Source organism: Gorilla gorilla, chromosome 2 (assembly GCF_029281585.2).
Source record: "Gorilla gorilla gorilla isolate KB3781 chromosome 2, NHGRI_mGorGor1-v2.1_pri, whole genome shotgun sequence".
NCBI lineage: Eukaryota > Metazoa > Chordata > Mammalia > Primates > Hominidae > Gorilla > Gorilla gorilla.
Window position 1 is genome coordinate 110,822,554 of NC_086017.1, and position 22,617 is coordinate 110,845,170.

At 39.2% G+C, this 22,617-nt stretch overlaps 1 protein-coding gene across 2 annotated transcripts in view; it reads left to right on the top strand.

Annotated features, from left to right (window-relative positions):
- The window catches only part of CMSS1 (cms1 ribosomal small subunit homolog), a 362,036-nt gene that overhangs the window by 176,537 nt on the left and 162,882 nt on the right, over window positions 1-22,617 (top strand). Inside the window, exon 1 of one of the 2 annotated variants that reach the window (XM_055383549.2) lies at window positions 17,618-17,673. The exons of the other annotated variant lie outside the window; for it this stretch is intronic. The gene's annotated coding sequence lies outside the window, so the exon portion shown is untranslated. Of the gene's footprint in view, window positions 1-17,617; window positions 17,674-22,617 lie in introns of those variants that run through there. 2 annotated transcript variants of the gene reach the window in all.

Genomic DNA, 22,617 nt, shown 5'->3' on the forward strand with positions numbered 1-22,617 from the left:
TCATTATTGGTCTGTTCAGGAGTACTATTTCTTCCTGGCTCAGTCTCAGTAGGTTTTGTGTTTCCAGCATTCAGATCAGAAAACAAAGATTACTAGACCTAAAGAAAGAGATAGACAGCAATACAATAATAGTAGGGGACTTTATTGTCCCACTCACAGCACTAGACAGATCATCAAGTCAGAAAATTAACAAAGAAATATTGGACTTAAATTGGACTTTAAACCAAATGGACTTAACAGACATTTACAACAACATTCTTACCAGTAACTACAGAACATATATTCTTTTCATCAGCAAATAGAAAATTCTCTGAGGTCGATCACATGTTAGGCCACAAAACAAGTCTTAGCAAATTTTTAAAAATCAAAATCATATCAAATATCTTCTCAGAACACAATGGAAAAAGGCTAGAAATCAATACAAGAGGAACTTTGGAACCTATACAAATACATGGAAATTAAACAGCCTGTTCCTGAACAATCACTGGGTGTATTAGTCCATTTTCACACTGCTGATAAAGACATACCTGAGACTGGAAAGAAAAAGAGTGCACTCCCACGTGGCTGGGGAGGCCGCAGAATCATGGTGGGAGGCAAAAGGCACTTCTTACATGGGGGTGGCAAGAGAAAATGAGGAAGATGCAAAAGCAGAAACTCCTGATAAAACCATCAGATCTCGTGAGACTTATTCACTACCATGAGAACAGTATGGGAGAAACTGCCCTCATGATTCAAATTATCTCCTACCGGGTCCCTCCCACAACACATGGGAATTATGGGAGTACAATTCAAGTTGAGATTTGGATGGGGACACAGCCAAACCCTATCATTCCACCCCTGGCCCCTCCAAATCTCATGTCCTCACATTTCAAAACCAATCACGCCTTCCCAACAGCACCCAAAGTCTTAACTCATTTCAGCATTAACCCAAAACACGCAGTCCAAAGTCTCATCTGAGACAAGGCAAGTCCCTTCCACCTATGAGCCAGTAAAATCAAAAGCAAGCTAGTTACTTCCTAGATACAATGCAGGTACAGGTATTGGGTAAATACAGCTGTTCCAAATGGAAGAAATTGGCCAAAACAAAGGGGCTACGGGGCCCATGCAAGTCTGAAATTCAGTGGGGCAGTCAAATTTTAAAGCTCCAAAATGATCTCCTTTATCCCCAGGTCTCACATCCAGGTCACACTGATGTAAGAGGTGGGTTCCCATGGTCTTAGGCAGCTCTGCCCCTGTGGCTTTGCAGGGTAGAGCCTCCCTCCCAGCTGCTTTCATTGGCTGGCCTTGAGTGTCTGCTGCTTTTCCAGGAGCATGGTGCAAGCTGTTGGTGGATCTTCCATTCTGGGGTCTGGAGGATGGTGGCCCTCTTCTCACAGCTCCACTAGGCAGTGCCCAAGTAGGGACTCTGGGGGCTTCAGAGCACATTTGCCTTCCACACTGCCCTAGCAGAGGTTCTCTATGAGCGCCCTTCCCCTGCAGCAAACTTCTGCCTGGGCATCCAGGCGTTTCCATACATCTTCTAACATCTAGGCAGAGGTTCTCAAACCCCAATCCTTGACTTCTGTGCACTCACAGGTTCAACATCACGTGGAAGCTGCCAAGGCTTGGGTCTTGTACCCTCTGAAGCCATGGCTCAAGGTCTGCATTGGCCCCTTTCAGCCATGGCCAGAGCAGCTGGGACGCAGGGCACCAAGTCCCTGGGCTGCACACAGCATGGGGATCCTGGGCCCAGCCCAGGAAACCATTTTCTCCTAGGCCTCTGGGCTGATGACTGGAGGGGCTTGTGTGAAGACCTCTGACATGCCCTGGAGACATTTTCCCCATTGTCTTGGTGATTAACATTCGGTTCCTCGTTACTTATGTAAATTTCTGCAGCTGGCTTGAATTCCTCCTCAGAAAATGGGTTTTTCTTTTCTATCACATTGTCAGGCTGCAAATTTTCCAAAATTTTATGCTCTGCTTCGCTTATAAAACTGAATGCCTATAACAGCACCCAGGTCACCTCTTGAATGCTTTGCTGCTTAGAAATTTCTTCCACCAGATACCCTAAATCATCTCTCTCAAGTTCTAAGTTTCACAAATCTCTAGGGCAGGGGCAAAATGCTGCCAATCTGTTTCCTAAAACATAACAAGAGTCACCTTTGCTCCAGTTCCCAACAAGTTCCTCATTTCCATCTGAGACCACCTCAGCCTGGACCTTATTGTCCATATCACTGCCAGGCCTTTGGTCAAAGCCATTCAGCAAGTCTCTAGGAAGTTCCAACTTTCCCACATTTTCCTGTCTTCTTCTGAGCCCTCCAAACTGTTCCAACTACTCCAAACTGGGTAAAAGGCAGAGGCCTTTTACCCAGTTCCAAAGCCACTTCCACATTTTCGGGTATCTTTTCAGCAATGCCCCACTCTACCGGTACCAATTGACTGTATTAGTCAGTTTTCATGCTGCTGATAAAGACATACCCAAGACTGGGAAGAAAAAGAGGTTTAATTGGACTTACAGTTCGACATGTCTGGGGAGTCCTCAGAATCATAGTGGGAGGCAAAAGGCACTTCTTACATGGGGGTGGCAAGAGAAAATGAGGAAGATGCAAAAGCGGAAACCCCTGATAAAACCATCAGATCTCGTGAGACTTACTCACTACCATGAGAACAGTATGGGGAAAACCAGCCCCATGATTCAAATTATCTCCCACCGGGTCCCTCCCACAACACATGGGAATTATGAGAGTACAATTCAAGATGAGATTTGGGTGGGGACACAGCCAAACCATATCACTGGGTCAATGAAGAAATTATAATGGAAATTTAAAATTTTTTCGAAACAAATGAAAATGAAAACACAACATGCCTTAACCTATGGGATACAGCACAAGCAGTGCTAAATGGAAAGTTTATAGTATTAAATGCATACATCAATAAAATATCTGAAATTAACAACCTAACATCACAAACTAAACCCAAAGTTAGCAGAAGAAAAGAAATAACAAAGATCAGAGCGGAACTAAATGGAGTAGAAACAAGAAAAACCATACAAAGGATGGACAAAATGAAAAGTTGGTTCTTTGAAAGGATAAACAAAATGGATAAACTGCTTGCTAGACTGACCAAGAAGAAGGTCCAAATAAAAATCAGAAATGATAAAAGGAGGCATTTTTTACAACTGATACCAAGAAATATAAAAGATCACCAGAGACTATTATGAACAACTATATGCTCACAAACTAGAAAACCTAGAGGAAATGGCTGTATGTTATCTTTTTAATCCTCACAAGTGTATTATTGGGAAAATGAGTCACATGTCACCATTAAGTGACAAATCCAGATTTTGAGGCTAAGTCTTCCAAGTCCATTGTTCTTTCTGATACCCCAGTGGTTCTCAATCTTGGCTACACATTAGAATACGTAGGAAGCTTTTTCAATTTTGCCAGAGCCTGACTCAGCAGTAGTATTCACAATAGATGGTAGGGGCAGGGTGGGAAGGATAGCAGAGAAACCAACGAAAGTGCTTCCAGAAAAAGTAAAAAGAATATTTCAGTGATCCTTACTGTCACTTCCTCTGAAGTGAATAGTAGAGCAGATTTATTAGTAGTTTAAAACTTTGTACACAGAGCTATGAAAATAAAGCATATTTATGAAAAGATAAAATAAGAATAGCATGAGGTAATAGAGTTTTGATTTCCCTCAAATACCAAATATCTGGCAATTTAACACATAAGCCACTCTCTTATTACACAAACCTTAATAAAATGTAAACTAAAGTATAATGCATTTTGAAGATAATCTGCTTTACAAATGTAGGCTCAGGATTTCTACATCAAGAATCAAGATCAAATTGAATAAAATTATTCAGAAGAGTCATTTCAGGTTCCTGCTAGAGCATAGAGCTAAAACCAGTTAACTGGTGTGGAAAACTTGTGGAAACACAAGTTAACTAGTGTTTAGTTTAACTTGTGAGTTAAAACCAGTTAACTGGTGTGGAAATTCAGAATCATAGTGTACTACTGAAAGAGTTTTTAATCTCAGCAAGATCTGTTACCATCTGAAAAGTTATTAATGGCAAAAACTGCAATTACTTTTGCACCAACCTAATACTTAGTTCTATAAATTAGTAGCTATTTGTAAAGGATAAATCTATCCTAGATATCCCTAATTTAGATCTGAAAATGTCTTTCTTGGAATGTTTTCTAACTACAGGGTAGCCCATTGGAAACATCTTTAAGTAGAGTGAGTTTAAATGTTTGGTGTAGCAACCCATCTTGCATGTGTTTAAATGTTTGTATACCAACACATTCTTTGAGTGGGGTAAACTATATATACGTACTCAAAGAATGTAATTTTTGAGATTAGATTTTTACCAAGCACAATTTGGTAAAGGGAAGTAGGGAAGTGGGACTTGTGGGTTGTACCACTTTTGCAGGAGAAAAATGCAGGTATTTTGGAGCTAATTAAAGAAAGACAAAACTCAAAACTTAGTCTTTCTAATAACAACTTGGTATCCCATTTCCAGAGAAAGAAGAGTTCCTTCTCCTTCCTAGGGTGAATTTACTTCATTTGTAATCCATCTTAATTCCATGACTGCTGATTTCCTCTAGGACAGACATCTGTAAGAAGGCCTTCTATGCTGTGTATCTTCAGTCTACCCTTTTCTCTTCATCATCTCCCCCTCAATCTAAAAACATGCTCAGACTTCCCACTTTGACAAGGATAGGTGAGAGGGGAGCTCCCTCAACACCCCTCTGCCTCCACTCAATTTCCCCTCTAGCCATTTCCCTGTATCTTCCCTTTCATTCCTCCAGTGGGATCTGTTCCCTGTCCACCACCCGTTAATTCCTCACCCACGCTTGGCCTCCCACCACTCCACATTCTTTTGTGATTATTACTGTGTTTCTCTCTCACTGGAATGGGAGGCATGTATATTCCCTGCATCATAGTCGTCAGTATACAGTAGGTGTGCAATAGTAGTTGTATGTTGGATGGATGGATGGATGGATGGATGGGTGGGTGGGTGAATGGATGGAAGTCCATCGCCATCACAAAGGTTACCTCCAACATCCTCATAGTCATTCCATGGACACTTTTCTACTTTCATTTATCTCATTCCACCTTTCAACAGCATTTAACACCAGAGGCCAGTTTATGCATCTTGAAATTCTTTCTTTGTAGGCTTCTGTGACCCCTTTTGTTTCTGTTTTTCCTCTATTCTTATGACCATTGTTTTCTCAAGCTCCCTTTGCTGGCTCATCTTCTTTCCATCTCTTAAATGTCCATACTTCCCTGGGTTTTATTCCCAGTTCTCTTTACTTTTCATTTCATTGCTGGAAAATTTTGTTCATCCTTGGCTTCAGTCAGCAGTGTGTTGGAGCCAGGTCCTAAAACCAGTTGTGCATATCTCTTCTCAACTATTTCTTCAACGGTCCTTGTGTCAGTAGCTTGAAACTGACCAAGGTGGGAGTATTTACACCATGGAAATCAACAAAAGCTGTAGATCAGAGCCTTAGTTATATATTCATTTTTTCTGAGTGCTAGTTTAATGGCACACCACCAGCCTCATCAATGACATATATATCTCCAGTTCCTAAACTTGTGTTTCACACTTTCTGAGCTCTATTCATTATTTCCAGCTGATTCCTAACAAGCTCCTCTTGAATGCCTAAATTGAACTCATTATCTTCTGCCTAAGCAGCCCTCTCCTGCACTAGTCTATGGTTTGGCTAATGGCTCCTCCTGTCATTCTTGCAGAAAGCTAAAACTTCTCTCTCCCTCTTCCACTGTATTTAATTGACTGGTATGTATATATCTCCACCTTGTTTCACAAAGTATTTGTTAGCTTAACAATACACATAATGGAACAGGACAGAATAATTTCTCTCACAGTGACAGTAAAGGAGGGGATCTGAGCACAGGAGAAATAAGCCCAAGAAGAATATATGAACTCTGAGTCCATCTTTGCCAGCAGCTGCAGTATCTTAGTCTCCATGCCCCTAGCTTACTTACTTTTCCCCACACTCACATTCACTTTCCACAGTGCTTCCAGTGAGATGAATCTTTTTTTTTTTTGAGATGGTGTCTCGCTCTGTTGCCCATGCTGGAGTGCAGTGGTGCGATCTCGACTCACTGCAAGCTCCGCCTCCCGGGTTCACACGATTCTCCCGCCTCAGCCTCCCCAGTAGCTGGGACTACAAGCACATGCCACCATGCCCCAGCCAATTTTTTGTTTTTGTATTTTTAGTAGAGACCGGGTTTCACCGTATTAGCCAGGATGGTCTCGATCTCCTGACCTCGTGATCCGCCCGCCTTAGCCTCCCAAAGTAATGGGATTACAGGCGTGAGCTACCGCGCCCTGCCATGGTTCTTAAACTCTAACCTAATCTTTTCCCCCAACTAGAAACTTTCAGTAGCTCTCCACTATCTTTGGCATAAAATTCAAGCACACACCCAGAGAAAACCTCCACCACAAGATTTTTGGTTTATTCTTTAATACTTAGCTTTGACGTTGCTACTCTGTGAAGCCTTCTGTGCCTCCCATAGGCACTTGTACTATGTACCTATATCCGTCATATATATCTCAGTTACTGATTCAATTTACAGTTGTTGAATGCCAGTTTTATGCCATGAATTGTATTTAGTGTTGAAGATACTGAGTAAAGCAGCCTTTATTTTTTAATGATCTCTAGGTGAGGAAACATATTTAAGCAAATTTTAGAAAGTGTGATAAGCTCTCACTGTAGCAAGGAGGAAAAAGAGGGGCACTGTCTCATAGCACATATCACATTCTTTTGTGATTATTACTGTGTTTCTCTCCCACTGGAATGGAAGGCGTGTATATTCCCTGCATCAGAGTCATAAGTATAGAGTCGGTGTGCAATAGTAGTTGTATTTTGGATGGATGGATGAGTGGGTGAGTGGTTGGGAGGAAATTGCAACAACTGCCTAAAATTGTTTAGTAGATTATCAACAGACTTTATTTAGAGTTGGATAAGGGAGGTGCATGAATATGGGAACATATATATCCTTACACTGTATAAGCTAAATCCTTGCCTTGGGAACTTCTCCTTGTGGTTCAGTGAGTCTTGAATCTGTTAGTCTTGAATCTGTTAGAGAGGATCTCGGGGTATAGGCTTTTCAGTCAGCGCTTTGCTAAACACATCAAAGAAGTCTGTCACTTGATGGTTCATTGCTTTATGATTTGCCAGAGGTTCAGGCAAAAGGTCCCAATTAAAAGCCCTGGGTTGTTTCTCATGGTCTCTTGCTCAATGGCAAGGGGAGATTCCTCCGGGCTTCATCACATCACCAAACAGTGCATCCAGTTAATCTGCTAAATTTAAAAAAAACAAAACAAAACAAAACAAAACATGCCATGCTAAAATTTAATAGTTCAGTTTCACACATAGTCCAATTCCCTCCATATTGGACTATGGGCCTCTGTTTGTGTTGACATAAAGGTATCTCTAGACTCTAGAACAGTGATTCTCAGCCCTGGCTTAAAAACAAAAAGAAAAGAAATACCGGACTCCACCTCCAGAGTATTATTTGCCTGTAATGGGGCCCAGGCATCTCTATTTTTTGAAAGCACCCAAGTTGATTCTAATATATAATCAGGACTGGAAACACTGGCCTAGAGTCAAGACCAGAACACTTTACAATTAGCCTGGAATTTGTTCCACAAAAATTTCTTCCTGCCTTCTTCTGATCCTTCAGGTCTCTATCTAATTATCACCTCCTCAGTAATATTGTCCGGTGACCTTGCTTTTTGTAGGAAAAAAAGTCATCCAAAGGGGCCTCCTCTATCACCTTGTCCCTCAAAGTATTTACTACAACCTGAAAATAACTTGTGTATTTACTTGTTTTCTTGTTTGTTATCCATCCCTCCTACTAAATGAGGAATGTCATATATTTATTGGCAGCTGCTGTTGTGTGAATGTCGTCAGCTGTAGATCTAGTAATATGTGTGACTGCTGCTAGGCCAAATCAAGGAAGGGGAGAAGGAGCTGGAAGAAAGGGTAAAAACGGGTGAAAATTTGATGGGAAGTGAAAATTCAGACAATACTCCTAAAAGTGAAAATTCTGACCAGGCGCAGTAGCTTATGGCTGTAATTCCAGCACTTTGGGAGGCCAAGGCAGGAGGATTGCTTGGGCCCAGGAGTTCAAGGCCAGAGTGAGCTATGATTGTGCTATTGCACTCCAACCTGGGCGATAGCGCAAGACTCTGTCTCTTAAAAAAATTAATAAAAATTCTAACCCCTATTCCCCAGGAGTAGCCACTGTTTACAGTTTGGTGTTTATTGTTTGAAGCATATTGAAATGTGTACACAAATAACATACAGATTGGTTTACAAATAATTGAACACTTTAACAAATATATTACTCAGTAACTATGTTGTATATAAATGTGTAGTCAAAGCCTGTAGTTGACCTACGGCAAGACACTTGTAAGAGTAGCTCCTTGATTTAATGCCAACTATGTTTTCCATAAGATAACCTAGTTACTGGGTGATAGATTTTTTAAAACTGTTCAATTCCCTTTGAATTGTTCTATATTTCACACACACACACATTCTTCCCAAAAATATTATTGTGCCTACTGATTAATGCAGTTATTTTAGAGGTTAGCAGTCCTCCCAAAATTGGCTTAGATTTAAATAGGGTTAAGTGGTGATAAATTTAGTAGTACTAGCCATACCCTCTCACTTTGTCTCAGTTCACCTATTTAATAGCATACTATGACCAGCAGATCAAATCAGACCCTTAATCTGTTTTTGTAAATAAAGTTTTATTGGAACATGGCTATACTCCTTCATTTACATATTATCTATCGCTGTTTCTGTGATGCAGTGTCAGAGGTGAGTAGCTGCGACAGAGATCACATAGCCCACAAAATCTGAAATATTACTATCTGGCTTTTTAGGGAAAAAGTTGGCTGACCACTCCCCTAGTTGATCAAAAAGATTATACCATCAATAATCAATCAGAACAACCCAACTGAGCCCAGTTTATGAGAATGTATTGGTGGTTCTGGGATTTTACATCTTTAAAACTCTATCTGATTGCTTTTCGTAAGAAGAAAGTCAGCCAGAACATTGTTAAATGACAGGGTGGGGAGGGAGTGGGAGACATGTTCCATCTAGTTGGGTCTTGTCTTCCTGTCAGGCAGGTCACATCTTCTCCCTTTCTCTTCTTTCCCCTCCCAAAAGAAACAGTACACACTGCAGATGTGGCCAAGGTTTTCAAAATACCTGTAGGTTGGATCCTTTGAATTTAAACCAGTCTGCCAAGTCTTTGCTGCCAAGCCTCATAAATCATTTGGCTGAATAATTAAAGGAATGGGTGTCTTGTTGAATGCTGCACCAGGTGTGGTGGGGCAACTTACCCTCCCCCGAGCTGCTCAGCATAGAAGGTCGGGGACCCAACACGGTGTCGGCTATGAGGGAAGCACAATGAGACATTTGGTTTTCATCTCCAGTGGGCTTGTCCATATCCCCCCCAATTCTGAAGCTTTGTTGGAAATGCCCCTCTCTGGAGATTCCATCACAAATCTGCCGGTGATGCGTGTCTGACTGTTTGCAGCTCTGGAAAAGCGCGGTGCCACTGCAAGTGGAAAACATGCCCAAAGCTCACTGGGACTGACCACCTCCTGTACGGGCCTGTGTCTCTAATGAATTCTTCTTTCTTTGGAGCTGATGGTGTTGTACTTAAAAGCTGCTGGGTAAATCACGCACAGACTGATCATGATTTTGGTTTAGAGTTAGGTTAGAGCATCTCTTTTAAGTTATGAATTATTATGAATTTTTTGTACCTTCAAAACTTCTTGTTGTTCAAAACATTCTCCATACAGAAGATAGGTCTTAATACATTATATCCCCTGATACACATTTGCTTTTAAGCTTCTGTGGCTTAGACCTATAATCTCAGGGGTGAATATTCACATTTTCTAGAACCACCAGTTTCTGCCTGCCACTGCTTACTTGCTTTTACAAGATTTGTACACGGGTACACACTCTTCTAGTAATTCAGAGTAGGATGGAAGTAGCCTAAAATTTGAGTGACCTAGATAGCTGATAAAAAGTAAAGCTGATTTTATGCCTAGCTTTTACAACCAAATGCATGTCTGTCCATCATATGGGTGTGATTGACCTGAATTTTTAATGATGAAATTACACAGCTAAAAAAGACCTTGAAGCTCATCTAATTGTACATGTGGAAACGGGGCCCGTGGACCTGGAGTGACTTGTCCAAAATGATGAAGCCTAGTCCCTTAGGCCTTAGACCAGGTGGCTTGATCTCTAGTTATACATCCCACCCCTGTGACTTCCCCTCTAAAGCATGATTTAAACAAAAGGAAGTACCAGAAACTTCAGTTTGGGTTCATACTGCCTTCTCTGATGAGTATGTGTATGTTCTGAAGCTCTCTCTGCTGTCTGCAAATCAGACATTCTTGCTGGGTTGCATCAGAGTCCAGGCGACAAGATTGATGAAGAAAGGGCAGAGGAGGGATGACGTAATGGATTGTGCAGCATTTACCTGCGAATTATCTCTAGCTGTGTACTGCTTGATGTCTGTGTGACTCACATACTGAGGTACTGCCATCCCTATTATTCAGCACTGTAGCCTCACACTTACCTCACCCTGTGTTTCTCTCCTTTTCCTGCCAAATCTGATTATTAGAAGCACTTTGTTGTAAGCCCATGTTTATGAAGCCATAAGTGGACTTCGTACCAATGACCATGTGGAGAAAATAAAAGAATGTGAGAACTGGCAAGTTACACATTGACTCAGTCAAACCAGCTTGGTTTCTGTGTCAGTGTAGAGCAGTAAATACTTACATAGCACCTGCCATAGGCCCAGCACTGTCAGGGTTTTCTTCCCTTACGTGGTTGTTTTGTCTTCTTAGCTTCAGTTTAACAAATTCACCTAGAATAAACCTGTAGCAAGTGCCTACCATGTGCAAGTGACTATGATAGATGTGTTCACATGCATTTTTTCTTTTGAATCTCAAAACAACCCTGTGAAGTATCCATTTTGTAGATGGCCCAGGTGACTTAGCTAATGTGTGTCAGAATTGGAATTAGAATCTCAGTCCCTTGACACTAAGTACAGTGTTTTTTCCAGTGCATCACAGGTATCTTTGATTTGTGTACTTGAGAAGTTTTTGCAAGAAAACTCTCCAGTTTTCTTAAGGTCATCTTCATACTTGATCTATGATCTTCATACTTGATCTAGTGTCTGCCTCTGTTGTTTGTTTACCCTTGAGATGCTAAAAGTCAAGAGCATAGACATATGTATATTTATTGAGCAATAACCATTAAGTTCTATGTTGAAGTTGTATCATACAAACACTAACTTTGCATGAGTTCAACTACACCTGCTCAGCAAATGAGTATAAAGAGAGAAGGCATAAAAATTTACATTGTGCAAACAAGTCTTCTCAGGTTGTATTCAATGAGTCTATGCCTGGGAATGAACCTGAAATGGACGGTGTATATTGATTTTTCTGTACATGTCTGTTCCCACCTGCCTCTCTCAGGGTAAGCATCTTGCCTTACTCAGATGGTTACCAAAACTGGAGGCAAAATCCACCTTGATTCGGCCTACTGAGAGACAGTATTGGCTTCCTGCATGATGCCTTCCTAGGGGATTTGCAAGGTAATTTTGACATAAATTGAGGGTTTTTTCCCCCTTACATATTCTCCAAGAAACCTAAACTCCAAGTAAAATGCAGCTTCCGTTGGATGATAGTGGGTTGCATATAATCAAGGAGGGGATTTTTCTTTAGAGTGAACTGAAACTGTCTTGGGCTCAAGAACATTGTGTATAATGGTAGCCGAACATATCTTCTATTCTCTGTGTATTGTGACAGGTTGGAAGGATTAATACTGAGAAGATCAAATATTCCTTGTGTTCATAAGAGAACTGTGTTACCACTGAAACCAAGGGAGGAGAACCAACAGAAGGAAAAATCCAATGAGGTCACCCATCAGAGTGGTGGAGAAAAGGGATTAAGAAAATCCCATTAAATTTAGTTGCAGGTGACGTTTGAAAGAATAGTTGTAGTCAATTATAAGGTCAAAACCAAGATACAAGGAATTAAGAAACATCATCATCATCAGAACAGAGTAGCCAACAGGATGTCATGAAACCAAAAGAGGACGGCTTCATGAAGAGAGAGCACCATAGGTGGGGGTTGAGGAATGAGAACTGGGACTAGGTAGTGATAATACCTAAAAGGTAGGATTGGTGGGTTTAAAAGTGGAAGCACGTAATGTCATCAAAATGAATTCTGGCTTCTGAGCTAGTCTGAGATTCTTGATGTTTGAGTTTCCCCCTATGGGACAGGTGGGGAAAATCTGGCCACTGAGAGATTAGAGGCAGGAGAATTATTGGTGTCTGTTGGCAAGCAGATTCTCATAGCCTCATACCCATTACATATTGGATTTCACTTTCATTAGTTTTCTAAGTAGTTAGGTTCTAATTTGCTTGCAATTTGAGAAATCGAGGCTGGCTCTACAAGGCTGTCATCATGCTGGGAAAAGGGGTGCCAGAATGCAGCAGGACGTAACCAGAAAGCCAGTAAAGATTCAACTCTTATGAATAGGAAAGCCAGCTAATTCATTCATAATACCAAACCTTATCTTACTCAAGGAAGTGGAGTTACAACCAGGAAGCCTCCCTTTCTTTCCTGTATTTGTATAGCACCTTGTATTGTTAAAAATGAAAGGTTGTTGGTGATAATTTTCTTTTTCTCAGATTGCTCACTTTGTGTTTTTGGCTCAGTATGCAGTGTGACTGCTTGACTACTGTCACTCAAACAGGCTGTCTTGAAAAAGGTGAAGCTGGGAGGTTAGGGGGTTCAGATTAGGATGGGATCTCAGAGTGGGGTCCCTCTACCCCCACTGTATAGGAATCTCCTTGGGTGCTTATTAAAAATGTAGATTCCAGGGTTCCACCCAAGACCTACTAAATATGAATCCATATTTATAGCATCCGTGAGAATTCTTATGAAGTCTAGATTTTAAGAACCCTGGTTTAGGAAATGTGAGTGTAGAGTAATAAACCAAATTTTACAAGAATAACCTTTTAACAAATTGAATTCCAATGATTCTAAAGTTAAATTGTATTTATAAAATATAGCCAGAAATATTTGTTTTAATGAAAATTTATAAGGCTCTTTGAAACTCTTAGAAAAATCTAAATACAAGGCACACAGAAAATGTTAGCAGTCATAATAAACACACTTGGTTATGAGGAAGAGTGTTGTGAATTCAGAAAGTTTGTGTGTTTTGTGGAATTTCTATTATTGCCCAAGAGAGGAAAGAACTGAAAGGAGAGAACTTGGAAGAAGCTTTCTTTGGCTTCCAAGATCCTAATCCTCCAAAATGTAGCTGCTTGCTACCCACCATCTCTTTGCCACAGACCAGCTGTGTCCCCATTCATTCCCACCTCCACTATTGCTTTTTCAATCCACACATGCCAGAACCAGAATGGAGAATGGTAGAGAAGGGAAAGGTAGTTTGATAGGAAGTGGAATAGAAGTTTTATAGAAAAGAGGTTTCTGGAAAGCCCTAAAGCATTAGACCAGAAAGCCCTTAGCCGTAGACCTCTGGGTAAAATTTGTTGCAGTTATAAAACTCTGTGGGATGCAGATAGGTATACTGGTGGTTTCTGGGGGCTGGGGCAGTAAGACAGGCTGACCCCATTAAGATAACCTCAGAAACTAACCCAAACTGTTTTCCCCAGCCTTCATCTGATCTTTGGCTCTTATTTAAATTTTGTTTTTGTTGTCTTTGAATTGTTTCCTTTGTACAAGTCATTTCCCTAAATAATCTCCAGATTTCTTCATGAGTGGAATAGTTAGGTACTTCCTTTGAATACCTTTGCCAACACCCTTTTTTCCTCCTTCCCCATAATTATCATAACTATTACCCACAAATGGATAAATTTGGTTCCTATCTTTCAATGCTTTTCATGAGGTTATCATCTATAATTTTCTGCCCCAAAGTTTCCTTTTAAAAAAAGTATTTTTTCTATATAGTCATGAAGGCTATCATTCAAATCCCAGAAGTTGTAGTTTTACCCTTTTTGTTTAGTACTGTTAAAACTCAGCTTTGGAATGATGAGAATTCAGCTCATTTATCTTACATCTTTTCTTTCCAAAAAAAAAAAAAAAAAATTCCAGCTTGGGTTGCACTCAGCCCTTAGTATAGTGACTCCCAGAGTTTGCTAGTTAAGTTAGGAAATTAAAAGTAAGAGCTTACTCTGTTTTGAATCAGATAAGTAAATTAATAATTGCGGCATGTCAGCCAAAGTAAACAAGCATTCTTGATGGGTAGAACTGTGCATTGTCTTAAGCTATTTGATTACTAAACCACTGCAAGCTTTTAAAATTGAACTATCTCTAATGTGCATTGAGAAGGATAAAAAATAACTTGTTTTAAAAAGTGTTTTTGTTTGGTCTTGTTCTGTGTACTCTTTGTCCAAAACTTGAGCATATTCATCTTTATAAATCTTTCATTACTTACTGGCTTTCTTAGTGCCTTAGCTGGTATTTTCCACATGAGGTTTACACCATCTTGTGGCCTACAGTTTTCTGACTCGCTTTTTCTTGCATCCTTTGCATTCATTAGCCTATTGGTAAATGTTTGAAATGGGAAGAAAAGGAGAAATCACCTGTCATTTTCTGCTCTTAAGGCTTTTATTACTTTTTCTATTTTCTCTTCATGACCATGAAAGTAAATGGTTTGAGTCTCTCAGACATACTCTTTTTGGCTTTTATTTTTTGAGATGAAAATATCTTATTTCCTGAAATTTTTATTTGACTAGAAAACTAGTCCATGTAGAGGAGAGCTTTGATGATGTGTATGCCCACAAAACAGATTTTTGCCATGGCTCGCTAATGCATTTTGTGTGAAATATCAAATTTTGGAAATCCTTGCTTGTATATCTCCCACCACAAAAAAAAATGAGAAGATGAAATGAGAGAAATCAAATCATGAAAGATGCAAAAGTCTAGTCAGCAGAAACAGTAAGAGATCCATTATGTAATGAAGAAGAGAGTCAGGGACAAAACCAACTCTCAGTTATGTGACTGAGGCACAGAGAGGCCCAGAATTGGCCCAGAAAGTGTACGGATTTTGCTCTAATTGCATTTCAAGGTCAACCTTTAAATTGCCTTAAACCAAAAAAGTGTGTCACTGATGGAAGCCACAGTATCGTGTAGGCAAAATGGGCCTTGTTGCTTTGACTGCCACTGTTACGAATTGTGATATAGTACTGATAGAAAAAATATATTAGTTATCTAGTGGCAACAGGGAATTGGCCACTGCCAGCCACTGAGGGAGTACAGACAGGTGTCTATTGGTGTCTGTTAGTGAACAGATTCTTATAGTCTCTCACCCACTGGGTAATGCATTGCATATAGTTACTAGTTTTTAAAATAGTTAACTCCTAATTTTCTTGCAAATTTGGAAACTGAGGGCTCCCTGGGAATTATAGGTTATGGTTGTTTTCCCCAGCACAACCTTGCCTGGGACCTATACACAAAGTGTTTCCCTCCTCCAAGTTGACATAACATTTTCCACCTTCCTAATGTTTTTACTAACATAATTACAATAAATTGCTGCTGCTGTTGGAGACATTCTCTTTTCTCACATCTGGGTTTAAAGCTTTCAGTAAGGCTACTAAGCAGTGGGAAGGAAGGAGCCTTTCCATAACTTTAAGGTCATTCCTGATAAAGGTAACTACTCCACCCCTGCTTCCCAATTAGATTCCCTGCCAGCAATAGCATAGACTTGAACCAGTGCCAAATGTTTTAATACCATAAGGACTTGCTTGATAAAGGCTATGCAAGGCAAAGAAAAAAAGCAGCCAAAGTTCCCCAAACTAAAATTTTCCAAGATTTTCATATGAGTTGCAGCCAGGGTACCCTTCATATAAGTGTTACCATGTGTTTGCTGTAGTCATTGGTATCCTGCAATTCTCATTCTCCAGGACTTCTAGAGATTAGAATTTAGAGGAAGTGCTGGTGATGTCAAGATGGAAATCTACTCTAGCTGCAAAGAATATAGTCTTTGACAAAAAGAAGGACAATAGCAAAGACAGGGAACAATGGTGGGGTTAATACTATGATCTTTCCAAATAATTATTAAGTAATTATAAGTCTATTGCACAGCAACATTCAGCATTGTACTTCATTGTACCATTAATGTTTTGCATATGTTTGCTAGCCTTGCTTCTCTTACTGTTATAAACTCTAGACTAGGAGGAGTATTGTCTTGCTCTGGCCCTTGTATTTTGCGTGCAGAAATAGCATAATGTCATCAATAAACAGTTGTTGGTCATCTGACTAGATGCAGCAAAGTGATTTTATTCCTGGGCATGGGTGGGATTAACTAATAATTATAAAGTGCCTACATAGTTCAGAAACTTGGAACACCTATAAACATAGGAAAGAAACTTTTTTCTGTTTGACATTGATTTTCAGATTTCATATGCAATGATAGTTTTAGCCTCAACATCCACCCAAACCTTTACCATAGTTGCTAAGAAATAATAAAAATGACTGGTTTGCAGTAGACTTAAAAGGAAAAATAAAGCTTCTTTGGCCTTTAAATATTAGAATATTCCCGAATGAGAATTCAAATTGAGTGCAAGTGACTGAACTTACTGAGGCCTGTTTCAATTTGATCACTCAAAGCTTTGCCTCCTGTTTGAAGAAATTCTTGGATTTTAACCTATGGTATTACCAAGAATATAAGATCTATCTTCAGTTCAATTTATTTTCCTGTTGTCCTGAAACAAAATGGCAGCCAATATAAATTTCCCCATAATTTCACTGAGGGAGTTAGAGTTCACAGTAGTGGTAATAATAATGATAGCATTAAAAGCAGAAACAAGACTGTCTGCTCCTGTTAGCAACCTGAGCAGTCAAAGACATTAATGGACCATGAAGACTAGAGGGCTGGGGTGACTGTGGGTCAGAGCTAATGCACATAGGCAAGCACGGTATAGGGGAAACTTTCGTCACCTCCACTACACTGAGCCTTTTCACTTGATAGACCAAGCTCTTAATTTCCCCAGGTTGTTAATCTGGCACCTTTCATGAACATCAGTATTCACTTTGGAAAATAAAAAAGCGAACAGCCAAAACATCTAAGTGTTAAGGGGAAAGAAAATCAACAGAGGAAATTACAGTAGCACATGATACACTGGCACCTTTTTCTTGAGTCATAGGAGGCAAAGATATTTGAAAGTCTGCAGCTTTGATCGTCTCTCTCTTAGTAACCAGAGGTCTTGAGAAAGAGAGTGCAATGCATGGTTTAGCTGTAGCCCTTATAAGTATACGTGTCCACATTTTCAAAACTGACCCCTTAAAATATGTATGAGAGCCAAGTGGTTTGAAAGTAAATACCACTTTCTTTCACCATTGCTTTTGCTCCATGTTTACCATTTCCTTTCTAACATTAGTTACTGTTTCTAAAGGAATTGGTGTTTCCTGATCTGGTATAGTTTCTGTTTGTTTTGGATTGTCCATCAGTTGTTAAGATATCTACCATATGTTTTACAGACTAGTATATTGAGGGTTGAGTACCATACCAAGTTCTCACTTTTTTCTTTCTGTCTCTCTTATTTTTAGGTAAGTCATCTGATTGGAGCCACATTTCATTTGATGGAATTTTCCATTTGGTAAAGTATTGCTATTTTTATCAAATGATGTAAGCTGTCATTTTTGTGATTTCTTAGTATGTTTTTTTTTCCCACAACACTGTCCTTAGTAGTATACTGTGTTCTGTATGGAAGGAAAAAAAAAATGAGTAGGGGAGCAGGGAGGTTTGGAAACAAGAAAAAAGGCATGTAACTGAGTATATTTACATGTCAAAAAACACTTATTGAAAGAAACCTGCCTCTTTATAGCTATTGTCCTCAATTTTGCCTTTTAGAGCTCCAAGAAGTAGAGAAGTTATTATATTTAATGGTATTTAGAAAGGACCATGCTTACTTCAGAGAATCCAACTAAGAGCAGTGACTTCCAGTTGTATTTGGTGACAATCTGGCATTCCTCAACATGTTTCTATACATGTTGGCTAAAGCATTCTATATCATCTGAGAGTTTTTATTTTTTTTTATTTTTTATTTTTTGGAGATGGAGTGTCCCTCTGTCACCCAGGCTGGAGTGCAGTGGCTCGATCTCTGCTCACTGCAACTTCTACCTCCCGGGCTCAAGCAGTTCTCCTGCCTCAGCCTCCTGAGTAGCTGGGATTACAGGTGCGCGCCTCCACGCCCGGATATTTTTATTTTTATTTTTATTTTTTTTTGTATTTTTAGTAGAGGTGGGGGTTTCAGCATGTTGGTCAGGCTGGTCTCGAACTCCTGACCTCATGATCCGCCCGCTTCAGCCTCCCAAAGTGCTGAGATTACAGATGTGAGCCACCGCACCCAGCTGAGAGTTTTTCTTTTGCATCATAGTTTAAGTCTACAAATAATTGCCCCTTTTAAAACAGTTATTTAATAGAAGAAATAGAAAAATACACAATTTAGGAAGTACAAACCCAGGATTTTGTGGTGCAAGGATGGTACCAGGGCTTGTGGTCTGTGATAATAGAAGATTGAAGCTTCTGATATTAAGCACGACAGAGACAAAGGAGTCGTTTCATGACAGCAAATTACTTTTCCCTAATGGTTCTGGATCTTTCATTGGTAAGAAGGATGTCTATATTTGATACGCTTTCTGTAAAAGTGAGGTAGGTTATGAACTTAGGAATTCTTTTTTCCTCAGGGAAATGTTTCTCTTTCTGTAGAACTCGACACGTGTTGATCTATTGAGTATCAAGCAACCAAAACCTAAAAACCTCCTCCCAGCATCATGCCATGCCCAGCGTGTTTCTTCAGTAGTACTTGCATTGTATGTTTTCTTTTAGAGACTAACTTAATAAAAAGATATAATTTAAAACACCCAGAGGACTAGTTAGATGCCATCTTCCTCCAAAATGGAGTTGGACTCCATTTTCTCTTCCTTCCCTCCAGTTTTAATTTTATAAACTAAATACCTGACAATTTATATCTATAAAGCCTGTTGAGATCATGGAATATTAGCATTTATTGTTGCTGATTGAGAGAAGACTCACAATTCTTGAATATTGGATGAAGCAGTGGATAGGATGTCATTGATGTTCTGCCAAAAAAGTTCATGTATTAAACCAAAGTTCCTTCTTGAATAGAAGACTGTCCCATCTCTACCCATAGGCTCCACTTCACAGGTCCAAGAGCCCATCAGGTAGGGATGACCTCTGCTCTGTAAAACACTGTGTTTTGGTTGAATGAATGAATAGAAGGATGAGTGGCTGAATGGTTTAATAAATAGATACTCATATCAGACTGTTAAAATTCAAGTTTTAGTATTATAATATTAAAAACTTTTAAAAATAGAGACCTTCCACTTTCAGTCACAGTTATCTTGTTTGGCAATATAAGATATTGTGTGGCTGCTTTCTGATATTTCGATTCTGATAATTCCCATATCAATTATCATTCACCTGAATTGGATTTCTTTTGAAAACCTTTGTGAGGGGGGTGGTATGTGGTAAGCAAGGGATGAATATCGTCATTGAACTCAAAAGTATTCAAAAAGCAACCTAAAAAATGCAAAATGAAATATTTGTTAATTCTAAACTTGAGTGGGATTTATAATGTCTTTATCTGTCTTTTATATTCCAAAAGGATAAAATATCTAAAATTATTTCTTGTTTTATATCTTTATACTAGAAAGAAAATTGGTAGAATTATTACTTTGTCAACCAATTAGAAGGCCTGCCAAATATGAGATGTATAAAAATAATTTCAGTGCTGTTTCCCCATTTTCTTTCCTGAGAATCTCTAGTTTTCTCATCATATCATTAAAAGCCCAAAACGAAACAAAATATTATTTGTATTTTTCAAAAAATTGATTATCCAGAGGAAACTCCAGCTTTCTAGTGTAGTATTTTCTAACTTTGGAGGAAATCAAGAGCCTTGTAAGGACTACATATCACTTAGTAAAGGGTAGAAACTTCTGGGAATAAGAATTTTCTCTAACATTGGGAAGGCTGGGAGAGGTTCTAGTGCTTCAGGAGGATTTCAGATTCCCCCACCGTGGGCCTAATTATTTCATAGACTCGGTTCAGCTAAACTACCATCATAAAAGGCAGACATACATGGTTGCCCCAATTATAAAATCAGTTGACATCAAGTTTTCCAGATTAAATCACTAGTGATGGATTGATTTCTGGATCCAGGAACATATTCTTTTTTTTGGGGGGGTGGGGCAGGTTTTCTCTCTGTTGCCAAGGCTGGAGTGCTGTAGCATGATCCCAGCTCACTGCAGCTTCCACCTCCCAGGCTCAAGCAGTCCTCCCATCTCAGCCTCCTAAGTAGCTAGGATTACAGGCTGTGCCACCACACCCAACCAATTTTTTATTTTATGTATGTATGTATTTATTTATTTATTTGGAGAGACAGGGTTTTGTCATGTTGTCCGGGCTGATCTTCACCACACCCAGCCAATTTTTTGGTTTGTTTGTTTTGTTTGGAGAGACAGGGTTTTGTCTTGTTGTCCAGGCTGATCTTGAACTCCTGGGCTCAAGCAATCCACCCACCTTGGCCTCCCAAAGTGCTGGGATTGTTGGCATGAGCTACCGTGCCCAACTGCATATTCTGACAGCAGCCCATTTCAAGGCCAGTGAGGTTTTTGTTGTTGTTGTTGTTGTTGTTGTTGTTTGAGATGGAGTCTTGCTCTGTCACCCAGGCTGGAGTGCAGTGGTGCGATCTCAGCTCACTGAATCCTCCACTTCCCAGGTTCAAGCGATTCTCCTGCCTCAGCCTCCTGAGTAGCTGGGATTACAGTCACATACCACCATGCCCAGCTAATTTTTGTATTTTTAGTACAGACCGGGTTTCCCCATGTTGGCCAGACTGGTTTTGAACTCCTGACCTCAGGTGGTCCATCCACCTCGGCCTCCCAAAGTGCTGGGATTACAGGCATGAGCCACCACACCCGGCTGGCCAGTGAGTTTTATTAGATAAAAAGTATGTAGAGAATGTTTGAAATTATATTTATAACAGAAAATGAATGACCATATTCATTTCGTTTTCTTTATAAAATAAGCTTCTTCTAAACAGTGAAACAATATTTTTTCCTAGTTTTATTAAGGTTTAGTTGGCAAATAAAAATTGTGTACATTGACTGTGTACAGTGCAATGTCTGATGTATGTATACCTTGTGAAATGATTAAATCCAGCTAATCAACATATTCATCATCTCACATATTTTGTGGTGAGAAAATTTAAAATCTGCTATTTTAGCAATTTTCAAGTGTACAATATGTTAACTATAGTCACCGTGCTTCACAATAGATCAACAGAATTCCTGTCTAACTGAAACTGTGTACCCTTTGAACAACATCTCCCCATGTTCCTCTGTGCCGCCCCCTTCCCACTGCCCCTTGCTCCTGGCAACTGCCACTCTACTCTCTGCTGCTATGAGTTTGATTTTTTAAGATTCCACATGTAAGTGAGATCATACAATATTTGTCTCTCTGTCCCTGGCTTATTTCATTTAACATAATGTCCTCCAGGTTCATCCACATTGTTGAAAATGACAGAATTTCTTTCTTTGTAAACCCTGAATAGTAGTATTACATTGTATATGTAAATATATATTTTATATATATATATATATCACATTTTCTTTATCCATTCATCTGTCAATGGACACCTAAGTTGATTCCACATCTTGACTGTTATGAATAATGCTGCAATGAATATGAGAATGTAGATATCTTTTCAAGGTACTTATTTCATTTCTTCTGGCTATATACCCAAAAATGGGATTGTTGCATTATATGGTAGTTCTATTTTTTATTTTTTTAGAAACCTGCAGACTTATTTTCTGTAATAGCTATTCTAATTTACATTCCCACCAACAGTGTATAAGAGTTCCCTTTCTCCACATCCTCACCAACACTTTTCTTTTGTCTGTTTGATAATAACCATTCTAACAGATGTGAGGTGATATCTTATTGTGGTTTTAAATTTCGTTTCCCTGATGTCTAGTGATGTTAAACATTTTTTCCTATACCTGTTGGCCATTTGGATGTCTTCTTTTGAGAAATGTCTTTTCAGGTTCATTTTTAATTGGGTTGTTTATTTTCTTGCTATTGAGTTCTTTGAGTTCCCTATATGTTTTGGATATTGGATATTAACCCTTTATCAGATGATTGGTTCACAAATGTTTTCTCTCATTCCATAGGTTGCATCTTCATTCTATTGATTTTTTTTTTTTTTTTTTTGCTGTGTCAAAACTTTTTATCTGATGCAACACCATTTGTCTTTTTCTTTCCTTTTATTTTCTTTCTTTCTTTTTTTTTTTTTTTTTTTTTGCTCCTGTTGCTTGTGTTTTGGGGATCATATCCAAAAATTATTTCCCCTACCAATATCAAGAAGCTTTTTCCCCATGTTTTTTCATCTAGTAGTTTTATAGTTTCAGGTTTTACATTTAAGGCTTTAATCTATCTTGAGTTGAATTTTGTGTATTGTACGAGATAAGGGTCTAATTTCATTCTTCCTCATGTAGATATCCAGTTTTCCCTGCACCAT